We start from the raw sequence: 11,917 nt of genomic DNA, 5'->3' as shown, positions 1-11,917 counted from the left end.
TAGCTATATTTGATAGCTCAGATCATCCTCTCTCCACAGAGACTCTTGCTAAGGTCAGCCAAGGACCACATCTAGAACTGTCAAACTGACAGTTTCTTCAAGCCTCAAAATTACACATGTTCACTATACTTTTTATTACATCCAAACCTAATGTTGAATCATTGTACCGAAAATCCAGGTTACAATACAGGGGGGGGGGGGTCAATGTAAATAGTCCAGGTAGCCATTTCATTAGATGTTCAGCAGCCTTAGGGCTTGGGGGTAGAAACTCTTAAGGAGCCTTTTGGTCCTAGACTTGGCGCTAGGACCGTGCGGTAACAGAGAGAACAGTCTATGACTTGGGTGAGTGGAGTCTTTGACATTTTTTTAATGAAAGCACAGTTGCCTGATTCCATTGAATGACTAACACTGTCTACAGTACTCAGTGGCTGTCATTTGTTCCCCCAGTTACGTGGATCACCAGACCAAGGATTCGCCTGATCAGCCATAGGGTTAGCCAGACTGCCATCTAGCCTAATCAAGCTCACTGCACTAATTAGCTGTCAGAGAGAGGCCAGTGAGTTTACAGGGGCTGATTAGTGATGCGGAGGATGTGAAGGCCTTTGTCAGACAGCTTACTTCTGTTACAGCTATGTCAGCAGCCCCTATTGTCCTAAGCGGCTCAAATTGGGCAATTTTCTCATCTGTCATCTAATCATCATGCGCCTGTCAACTCCACATCTCTGTGTCTCTCCTTTCTTGGTTGAAGTTAATGGGCTCAAGTTATTTTATTTCAATAGGTGAGCACTAGATACAATTTGCATGCAACAAATGATGCTACAAAGGATCACAATTACTAAAGGAGTTTAGATTTAATGACACTATCCCATCATTGAAAAGTATCTGTAAGGAACCTCTTCAATGCACAGCAGTACCAAATAAGGCTATCACTCAGGAATACATCTTCATGAGGGTGTTTATGTTTCCTTCCTAGAACAACTAGCTATGTGTATAGGGATTATGGGGTATCTGTGTCACTATCCGTTGGTATAGTAGGTATTGGGTGACTCTTAGAGGGGTTTAATAGTGTAAGAATACATGTGGGGCAGCTTTGGCTGACCTAGTTCTGTGAATGTTCTCTAACTAACAAGCACCTGTGTTCTGCATTCCAAATGGCACACTATTCCCCATGGGCCCTGTCAAAAGTAGTGCACCCCTGCACATCGAGTCAGTACAGGTACTCCCTGTAATTAGCTTCATTTCTTTTTACTTAGTTATTCACTGTGTATTTATTCCTCATGTCACTATTTACATTTTTTTTTACATTTATATTTAACTATGCATTGTTGGAAAAGGCCCCATAAGTAAGCGTTTCACCGTTAGTCTACACCTGTTGTTTACTAAGTATGGGACAAATACATGTGATTTCAATAGGGAATACGGAGTCATTTGGCACTCAACTCTGAACACTAAGCAGAAAAAGGCTACAACAGACAACCAAATAACCATGTAGTTATTTTACTAATAATAAATTATATTTTACTCCTAAAATAGCACAACATGACATAATAAATAACATATTTAGGACATCCAACATTCATAATTATTTTGGACTCTTCAAGACTTGTTCCAAAATGTCAGTTACTGTATACCAGCAGTAATAAAGTATTATAAAACAACTTCACATGCAGTGGTAATATGAACAGTACCACCTCCTTATCTAAAAGCTAATGGTTATGGCATTGGATTGCTTACTAGAATGTTGGATTATTTGTTATGAATACAAAACCACCAGGATTAGGCATTAAACAAAAAATAAATGATTATGGATGTTTTGAGGAAAAGTTCTCACGTTACAAATAGGCATAATACATAACTTAAATAACATTTGATGGTCACATTATGAACCTTATAGACCAGCGGGGAAGCATAATATATCATCCCTAACCTACTGTAAACACAAGCTACATAAACCGACGCTAGTCTGTCGGGCCATTAATTCCATTATTGAGTCACAAAGTTGTATCAATAGTCTGTGTGTGGCCCATAGTCTCTGGTACAAGGCATCATGGATACACGTGGGGTCACACATCCCTGCAGGGGGTGTATGTTCCTGTACAGAAGTCAGACTCGTAGCCTGAGTGCCAGTTTGTTTGTGCCATCATGCCAACTCCTTGTCAATCATTGTCAAGGCTTGACAAGGACATCAATGGAGTTGGCAAGAGCACAAACAGATCTGGGACCAGGCTAATACTTGTGTGGTTCCTCCTTTAAATGAAGATGTGCTCTGCCTGTACAAGCGGTCATAGTTTTGAACATCATAGTCAGTAGGAGAAATCCACACAGCAGTCCGTCAGGATGATACAGGTTAGATAAAGAGACTGCTGAGATCTCATCACATGCATCTTGATTTGATCATTTGTGACAAATCTTACAATGTTCCAGGAGCCAACATGAAGGAAAGAAGGCATGAACCTGAAGGGGAAGGAGAATCAGATTATTTAACCAAGCAGAACGATTTGCTTAATTCACTGTTCATATCTTGGAATTGTCTTGATTCAGCTAAAGATGATTTGAAAGCAATTTGGCTTTTGATCACTACACACCCTTTATAGAAGGCTTTGGGTCCCTCGTTTCTCATCATTGTAACAGCGCAGTTAATAGTACCGTTGTATTTTCCAGCTGAACAGTTCATGAACCGGTTCTTCACTACATCTACAGGAGACGCCACAATAGTGGTGATGAATCCAGAACTGAAGGCTGCCGTGAAATGGCAGGGCAGGTTATCTGTAAAAATAAAAAATATATAAAACTTACAAATTATATTACTTAATATACACTTTGAAGTAATTGTAACTATTAAAATGTAAACGTGTAGGTGTAAAACAAATGCCTGCCTACCAGTCATGATGTTATACTTCAGGATAAGTTCCTTGATGATGTCATAAGTCACCAGCTCCGAACAGTTCACTATGTCGTTACGAGTTATGTTTGGGCCACAACCTGGAAGATACATTTTTAATGAAACTGTCAATTATAACTTCAGAATCTTCTTTTTATGCATGTAAAGCAAAAGTAGTGTTTCTAATTGCAGTCGGCCTATCTTTCCAGAGTCCTCTGATGCTCTCAGTCCTGGCGATGGTTCTGTAGGCATCCATGATGCCGCTATATCTCTTTACCCCTTCCCCTTCGGCTCCCCTTACGTGAGCCTGGAACTGCACTTTCACCATGTCTGTTGGCTGAGCAAAGGCTACTGCCATGGCCCCGGTCGTACAGCCTGCCACCAGCCGACTCCCAATGCCTGCATCTATGAGAGTAGAGAGGAGTAGCGAGGATGAGATATGCAGTCATAAAACACCAAGCCATATTCTTTCAGCCACATTCCTTATATTCTACTTCCACCAACTCAGATAAAAATGTGATTGAGAGATCAATAAACTGATATTTTATACTGAAAATGTATGTTTCGTACTGTCTGTTCCCTGGGTGTAGAACTGCTTCATGGAGTCAGAGACCGATGCGGACCGAGGCAAAGCTCATCTGTCACTGGAGACCCGCCACTAGGCCGTTGTAGAGACTCCTGGGCCCCTCCGTCTTCACTATGGTGTTGATGGTGCCAAACCACACCTCTGTACTTCACCATCTTCCCTTCAGAGGACTTGGAATCGCCTTGGATCTAAGAAAGACAAACACGAGTGTTAATTCATCTGTCTTGAGAGTAATCCTAGTGACTATTTAATCAAGACAGAATACCTTTACGCAATCATTATGTAAAGCATGGCTACATTGCAATGACCATACCAGCATACCTGAATGGCGCAGCGGTCTAAGGCAAAATACATTATGCTAAATTATGTCAGTTTCACAGATCATAACAGTCAATGTTCTGTTGAACCTTAAAAACATGCATTTAGTTATATCTATCAAAAATTGGTAACCTTCAGTAATACTGAACAAACCGATTTGCAAGATACCGTAGGTCTTACAAACAATGAATTTAATTTGCAGCAGGGAGCCAAGGCAATAAGACTAGTTGAAATAGCATAGACCCAACTTAGACTTTATAATAATCATGTAACACTCCATAAGTGGTGTGGCCACCCATCTACTCAGCCAATGCATACATGTCCTTGATAGGCTGTGTGCCTGAGCAGTCTCTGGTATCAGGAACAGAAGTGGCTCTTGAATAGTGTGTGACTGCCTTGGGACACAGAATAGAACACTAGCCCACTAACCCGGACACCTGCAGAAATCCAAACAAAGGTGACATCACTTTAAGAACAAACTGTTTATCCCTTTGTTGGAAAAACAAGGACAACCAGACAGGTTTGTCAATCCTGTTGACTACTTGAATTTTTTTCTTCCCCTGTGACAATCCTTGATCATGGGTGCACACAGCAATAATAAATACACAGAAAAACATCAGTTACACTGGCAAACCATTTAATTAATAAAACCAATATTTAAATTAAATTCACATTCTTTACATAATTAGAAAGCACTGTACATGAGCAGCGACTAATCAAGATGTGTGGACATTCATAAACCTTTAGAAAACATACACCCAACCGTATATACATCACGACACAATATCAAATAGTATTTAGAGAAAGTGCTAATGTTCATCCTTAAAATGAGATGCAAATATCTTTGCTGCTCTCTTGGTCTCTTCTGTCTTCACTGCAAATATTTAAATGTCAACCATTGTGTTCATTTTTAAAAATTTATTTCACCTTTATTTAACCAGGTAGGCTAGTTGAGAACAAGTTCTCATTTGCAACTGCGACCTGGCCAAGATAAAGCGTAGCAATTCAACACATACAACAACACAGAGTTACACATGGAATAAACAAAACATACAGTCAATAATACAGTAGAACAAAGGAAAACAAAAAGTCTATATACAGTGAGTGCAAATAAGGTAAGTTAAGGAAATAAAACATTTTGCTCCCTCTCCTCTAGTGTACTGCCTATGGGCTCACCAGAGCTCCAAGCTTCCAGGGTGTCAGTCTGTAGACCCAACTTCTCCCTCTCCCCCCCTGTTGGGTGAGGCTGGGGTGGTAGGAGTAGTCTAAGGCTTGGTGCTCCTCTGGTGCCTCCAGCCTATCCAGAGAGGCCAGGTCTGGGTCTGACAGCAGGCGGGACAAGGGGCTGGTTCTGTCTGTTAGAGATGTGACCTCATTCAGAGGCCTGGGCTACACCACTGCCTCCTCATCTGTAATGAACACGATGGGAGACAGAGAGCTGGTTAAGTGCAGGGTGCAGCAGGTGTTAATTGTATAAAACCACAGGAGGAGGCAGGTAGCTGGGTCCAGGGGCAGGCAGAAGGTCATACACAGGAGGAGACAGGTAGCTGGGTCCAGGGGCAGGCAGAAGGTCATACACAGGAGGAGGCAGGTAGCTGGGTCCAGGGGCAGGCAGAAGGTCATACACAGGAGGAGGCAGGTAGCTGGGTCCAGGGGCAGGCAGAAGGTCATACACAAGGGGTCCAAAAGTGCAACAGTACAGGCAGGGAAATGGCTAGTAACATCGTCCGGGAGATAACAGGAAATCCGATAGGCTAAAGTACAGGCAGGGAATAGGCAAAAGGCGTCGTTAGTGAGGCAGGCCAAAACTATCATACACAGGATTAAATTACGGGAAAAACAGAGCTCACAAAACAAACAATACCTCACAATAAAAGGGTGCAAAGAACTGAACTAAATAGTGTGCGATGACATACAGGTGTGTGAACAGGTGATCAGAATTCAGGGGATTGGGATCTGGAGAGTGAGCAGCATTCAGGGGATCTGTGTGTTTGACAGTGTGAGCTGGAAAGTGAGCTGTGTTCAGGGGGATCTACGTGTTTGAGTGTGAGAGTTGGAAGCAGACGTTACAGTATCGTCTCCATGCAATTATGTTCCTGTAGACCTTTTAGAAAGGAGAGGGAAGTGTTGAGTGGCCTGACTGTAATAAGTAATAATAATAATGTAATCAACAAGGAAATCCCCAAGACTTACACATTAAGTAACAGATTTTGGACGCCCTTTGGATAGGTTGTAGCGGTATTTATTAGAGAGGGGTAAATATAAAGATTTTGTTTGAGCGCCAGGCAGGTATTAACCATGCCGAAAGGAAAAGAGTAGAATAGAGAGAGTACCACTATCAGACCCACACACATCAGCAGAAGAGACTGCCTAAAGGGTAGCCTGTTTGCCAGATAGCCAGTGGAGAGAAAATAGAAGACACACTTCACAGCACAGGGTAACCCCATCAATAATGTCTCATACAATAATAAATGGCAGATCAATTGAACGGTAACTTCATTAGAAACAATTTACAAGAACCCTGTCATCAGAGGATTTACAATAATCTGTATTACCTTCCAGTGGAGGAGTGCAGAAGGTATGAATGTGGGGGGTGTTCATAGACAAAACAAAGGCCTTAAAATGTCCACAATCTTCTCTGCCACATGTCATTAGTACACCCCATCCCAATACAGTTAAAATACAATACACAACTTGAAAGCAACCTTCCTTTTAACTAAAATATGCACCCAAATACTTCTGGCAGGGCAATTATAGTCCAGCTTTAATGAACTTCAATGGGAAGTGTATTTGAAAAATAGAAAGTCTGTTGCAGGGTAAAGCACTGGAACGATGGAGGGAAGAACAAGAGATCTTAGCTGTGGTCTTCAGGTGTGCCGGAAGCTTCGCAACAAAGTTGCTACTAATCCATAACCGGCTGCGGTCCCAAACGATAACAACCACGACCTAGAGCGGTCACAGCAATGATTGAGTTAAATACTTCATAAACTACACACGCTGAAAATGAACAAGGACATCTGCAGCATAGCACACCCAATCAAACTGTAGCGCCAACCAAGAGCTCCCTCCCAGAGGGCTGAAAGAGCAGTATTTAATTCCTCCTTCCTTACTGCTGATGCGCTCTTAAAGTGGCAGCGCATAGTGAAGGCTCCGTGCAGGATTTCGCCACAAGGTTTGTGTCCCAAATTACACCCTAGTCCCTATATAGTGCACTACTTTTGAACAGAGCCCTATGGGAATAAGGTACCATCTAGGAGATGTGAAAGCATCTCACCACTGATGAGGTTATTAACATCCCCAACCAGGTGGGTGGACTTGAGGAGGAGCTGGGAGGAGTCTGTCCCTGTGCTCATCCAGTCTGGAGAGAGGAAGGTAGGGGTGGACAACTCACAGCTGAAGTACCTCTGGATGTCATCCAAAAACACAACAAGCACATTCCTGACTGAAAAGTTACATTGGTGAAACTTTCTGTGTGGGTATACAGTAAACACAGTCCTGCCCTGTGGGCCCTGGTCAAATGTAGTGCACTACATAGGGAATAGGATTACATTTGGGACACAGCCTGTGAGGTGTGGAAGGAGGTACAGTACCCGAGTGCTGAGAACAGAACTGAGCTGGAGGGATGGGCGTCCCTCGCAGCAGCACTGGTGGGACGGCCCACTACCCCCCCAATGTAACCATTACATTTGTTAAAGTGGTTCTCCAAAGTGAATTTCAGGCAGGTGTGTATGATACCATACACTTTATATTGCTTCTCATTGAAAATCATTTCTTACATGTTAAAGAAAGAATTGTGAGGGACAGAGCTAGAGAGACGAGCCCTACAGTACCTTTCTGACAGCAGCCTGTCGAGATTGTTGGGGTGTGGAGTTGATCCTCTGCTCTGTGTAGTGGCTGATGTGGGAGGGGAAGCTGCTGTATGTGGGTGGCTGTGGTGTGGTACTAGAGGAGGAGGGTCTGGAACAGAGCCTGACAAATAAACACACACACCACGGCTGTTAAACCCACACAGATCTTCAAGTAGAAGAAAACACTGATGCACTCAAATCCTTTTGTGATTATTATGAGCCGTTATGGCTCAGACAAGGCTACTTACTAAATGCTAAGATGCTTTAGGAAGAACCTAATACCGTTTCTCCCATCTCAGGGTCAGACTAACAGTGAAAGCCACTGCTGTACTCACTGAGGTGTCTTTGTTGCAGTCGTCACACACTGCCTGTCTCTGACCCCGCAGCTCCTGGACTCCCTTCAGGGGGGAGACAGACATTTTGAGCTGTCACTGGCTATTGAAGACAGTGATGTTGTACCAGCCACACACTGACTGGAAGCCTGACAGGAGAGGGGACAGGTCCACTGAGGCAAACCCAATCACCCACTCCACATCTAAAAAGGCAAGACCAATGAAGAAGAGCATTCCACATATTAAAACATCAAGAATTGTTGTCTGTTAGCTAGAGTTACTATTGTGTGTGTGTTATTGTGTGTTACTACATTGCTGTACTGTACCTCCTTTATGCCAGACTTTGAACACAAGGGATTGTTGTGGATCCGGAAGAAGTAGCCTGTGTTTATCAAACAGTAGATCAGTTCATCATGACATGGTCTGACAGAGGGCATTCTCAACTAAGCTGGTTCCAATAATCTCATCAGCACATTTGTTCATAATCATCCAAACAATCAATAATATGAATTGTTAACCATTGAATCTTTGGGCCCATTAAAATGGAATATTAAATAAACAGTATGTGTTGTCTAAACCTTTGGAGTAAGCTACGTATATAGATGGTACAAAGGTAGTCTACCTGTACTCATGCTGGCGGTCTCAAACAGGGCAGTGACTGTCTGCTATGGGAGCTGTGGTGACTGGTTCAGCAGAGTCCGCCATTACGTAGGACACACAACATCTAGGCAGCCCTCCACTACGCTCAGCTAGAAGACAGCCTGCCAAGGAGACAACACAGGACTCACAACCATCAATCATCAACAAGGTGTTAAAGGACACAATCAAAATGGTTGACCCTACTGGAAGGATACATCCCAAATGGCACCCTATTCCCTATATAGTGCACTACTTTTGACCAGAGCCCTATGGGCCCTGAAATCCTGGACTTGTATGAATAACATTGAGCAGCGAAACTTTGAAACAACTTGATAAACAAATACCACAAATCTAATTACTAATTTGAAAGTGCATCACCCCCAGACGTTTAGTGACTACTTAGAACAAAAGAAGAAAAAACTAAGCACACAATTCCAACAACTAAACAAGTTCAAGCCGAGCAGGCATTTGAAAGAGTAAGAACATTTCTGTGAGACAACTTAAAGACGAAATCCATTAAAGCCAAGATAATGGAATTCATTGCCCTTGACAATCAATCGTTCTCTGTAGTGAATGATGTTGGCTTTCGCCGACTGGTCCAGCACCTCGAGCACCAGGACACACTTCCAAGTAGGCGCTATTTTTCAGATGTTGCCCTGGCGGAGTTACACAGTATTGTTGAAGCGTACATCCATGAGCTACTTGCTATGGGCGTAACTGCTATTAGCTTCACGGCTGACATTTGGACCAGCGATGTGAGCCCCATGAGTGTGCTGAGTCTGACACCACAGTGGGTCGACTAGGATTTTGTACTGAGGAAAGCCGTATCGCATGCTCAAGAATGTGCTGGTTCTCATGCTGTGAACATGCGATTCGGTGAAATTCTCTCTGAGCCTCTTTACTGTGTCGCCACCATGCTCGATGCTAGGTACAAGGACCGCTACTTCGATGCAGACAAGAAACAGGGTTGACGTGAAATGTTACAGACACAGCTGGACCAGATAGACACAGACACAATGACAGTGTGCACCGAGGAAGAGAACCCACGACAGGAGGCCTGTCAGAGCTGAAACTTCACTGCTTGTGTATGTATGATGAAATCCTGGTTGAGAATGAAATGACTGAACAAATGAACAACGAAACCGCACAGGAAGTAAGTGAAAGAAATACGTTTTGATTATGTTTCACTGGGAATGGGGACATACGTAAATGCCAACAAAATTACTTTTTGGGAAGTGTGTGTGTTTCAACTATCTGTACTAGAATACTTAAAAGGCCGCAATTTTTTAAAATATTGGTTATTGTATCGGTATCGGGTTTTTTGTCAAGGAAAATATTGGTTATCGGTATCGGCCAAAAATGTCATATCGGTGCATCCCTAATTTAAAGATTTCACTGTATCCCCTCCTCTGGAAATAATAGCAGCACAAACGGCCTTTTTGTTATCTTCCTTTGAAACTTCTAAATAGATCCACACAGCAGACATTGTGGGCTAGGTTAGGAATGCACGTGTAGCGCTGTATTTTTTGTGCCGTCATTACATCATCTACCTACGTTATATAGGTATGTACATCAGCTTTGACATCGGTTTTGCACAACAGCGTTAAACTAGACATCAGTCCGATGCCGATGTTGACATTTTTTTGCTAATATCGTCTGATTCTGATATGCTTACCGATATATCATGTATCCCTAATTGTTACTTTAGTTTATTTAGTAAATATTTTCTTAACTCTTATTTTTCTTAAAACTGCATGTTGGTAAAGGGCTTGTATGTAACCATTTCACTATAATGTCTACACGTGTTGTATTAGAGCATGTGACAAATACGATTTGATTTGTTTTGACCGATGTCTATAAAAAAGTGGTCACTCACGTGACTCGGCTGCCTGCCGCAGCGCTCAGTCTCAACGCACACACACCCCTCCAGCCCTCCCCCTCCCCACCACTCACTCAGTAAAAGACTGCCTCTTACTGATAGTCAACTGCAGCAAGTCAAAGTGAAAATAATGCCATGGCGGCCGCGGTGCAATTTAGAAGTAGCTCAAAAAACTGTAACCCGCGACCAATACATTTTCATCCGCAACGTTGTTTTCAAAGTACACAATTTTGTCAGAAAACAGCAGACATGGCAACCCTGCTCCACCCCAACTCATTACCAGCACCAGTTACCACCAGAGAGCAGCAGTGCAGCACTGTTCTTTCTGTACAATACAGTAATTTTTTGATCCACCATCGTCATAGAGGGTGAAACTAAAATCAACGTTCACAAATCCTAGTCATCAATTATTTGTGGAATCGCCTCCTGGAGAACTACTGAGTTTGCAGGCTTTTGCTCCAAAACCTGCTCTTTACACACCTACTTCAGCAAATCAAGGTCCTGATGAGCAGTTTATACATAAATCCAGATTTGCTTGAGCCCTCAAATTAAAATCTGGACCTCAAAGTCAGTTCTATTGCTTTGTTTCATGCTTCCACTCTAATCACTGATTTAGGGTACCGGAAAATGATGTCATGGCTTTTAGAAGCTTCTGATAGGCTAATTGACATCAGTTGAGTCAATTGGAGGTGTACCTGTGGATGTATTTCAAGGACTACCTTCAAACTCAGTGCCTCTTTGCGTGACATCATGGGAAAATCCAAAGAAATCAGCCAAAACCAAAGCCCCCCAAAATAGTAGACCTCCACAAGTCTGGTTCATCCTTGTGAGCAATTTCCAAAGATAGTACTTTTTGGAGAAATGTCCTCTGGTCTGATGAAACAAAAATAGAACTGTTTGGCCACAATGACCATCGTTATGTTTGGAGGAAAAAGGGGGAGGCTTTCAAGCTGAAGAACACCATCCCAACCGTGAAGCATGGGGGTGGCAGCATCATGTGGTGGGGGTGCTTTGCTGCAGGAGGGACTAGTGCACTTCACAATAGAGATGGCATCATGAGGTAGGAAAATGATGTGGATATATTGAAGAAACATCTAAAGACATCAATCAGGAAGTGTCATGTATTGTCATGTTGTGTCTTGTTTCTGTCCTTTCTCTTCACCCTGTCTCCCTCTGCTGGTCGTACTAGGTTACCGTTTCTTCCCCTCTTTCCCCCAGCTGTTCCTTGTCTTCTCTGACTACCTCATTCACCCCTTTTCCCACCTGTTCCCTTTTTCCCTCTGATTAGGTCCCTATATCTCTCTCTGTTTCTGCTCCTGTCTTTGTCGGATTCTTGTTTGTGTTTCATGCCTGAACCAGACTATCGTCATGTTTGCTGCAACCTTGTCCTGTCCTGTCGGAATCTGCCGGTCCATCTGAGCCTACGTTTGTTTT

At 42.9% G+C, this 11,917-nt stretch overlaps 1 pseudogene; it reads right to left on the bottom strand.

The window, feature by feature from the left end:
* Positions 1-1,380: 1,380 nt before the first annotated feature.
* LOC110503358 lies at positions 1,381-8,052 on the bottom strand (annotated as a pseudogene).
* Positions 8,053-11,917: the final 3,865 nt, after the last annotated feature.

This window comes from Oncorhynchus mykiss, chromosome 24, assembly GCF_013265735.2.
Source record: "Oncorhynchus mykiss isolate Arlee chromosome 24, USDA_OmykA_1.1, whole genome shotgun sequence".
NCBI lineage: Eukaryota > Metazoa > Chordata > Actinopteri > Salmoniformes > Salmonidae > Oncorhynchus > Oncorhynchus mykiss.
This window is presented reverse-complemented; position numbering and strand designations above follow the sequence as displayed.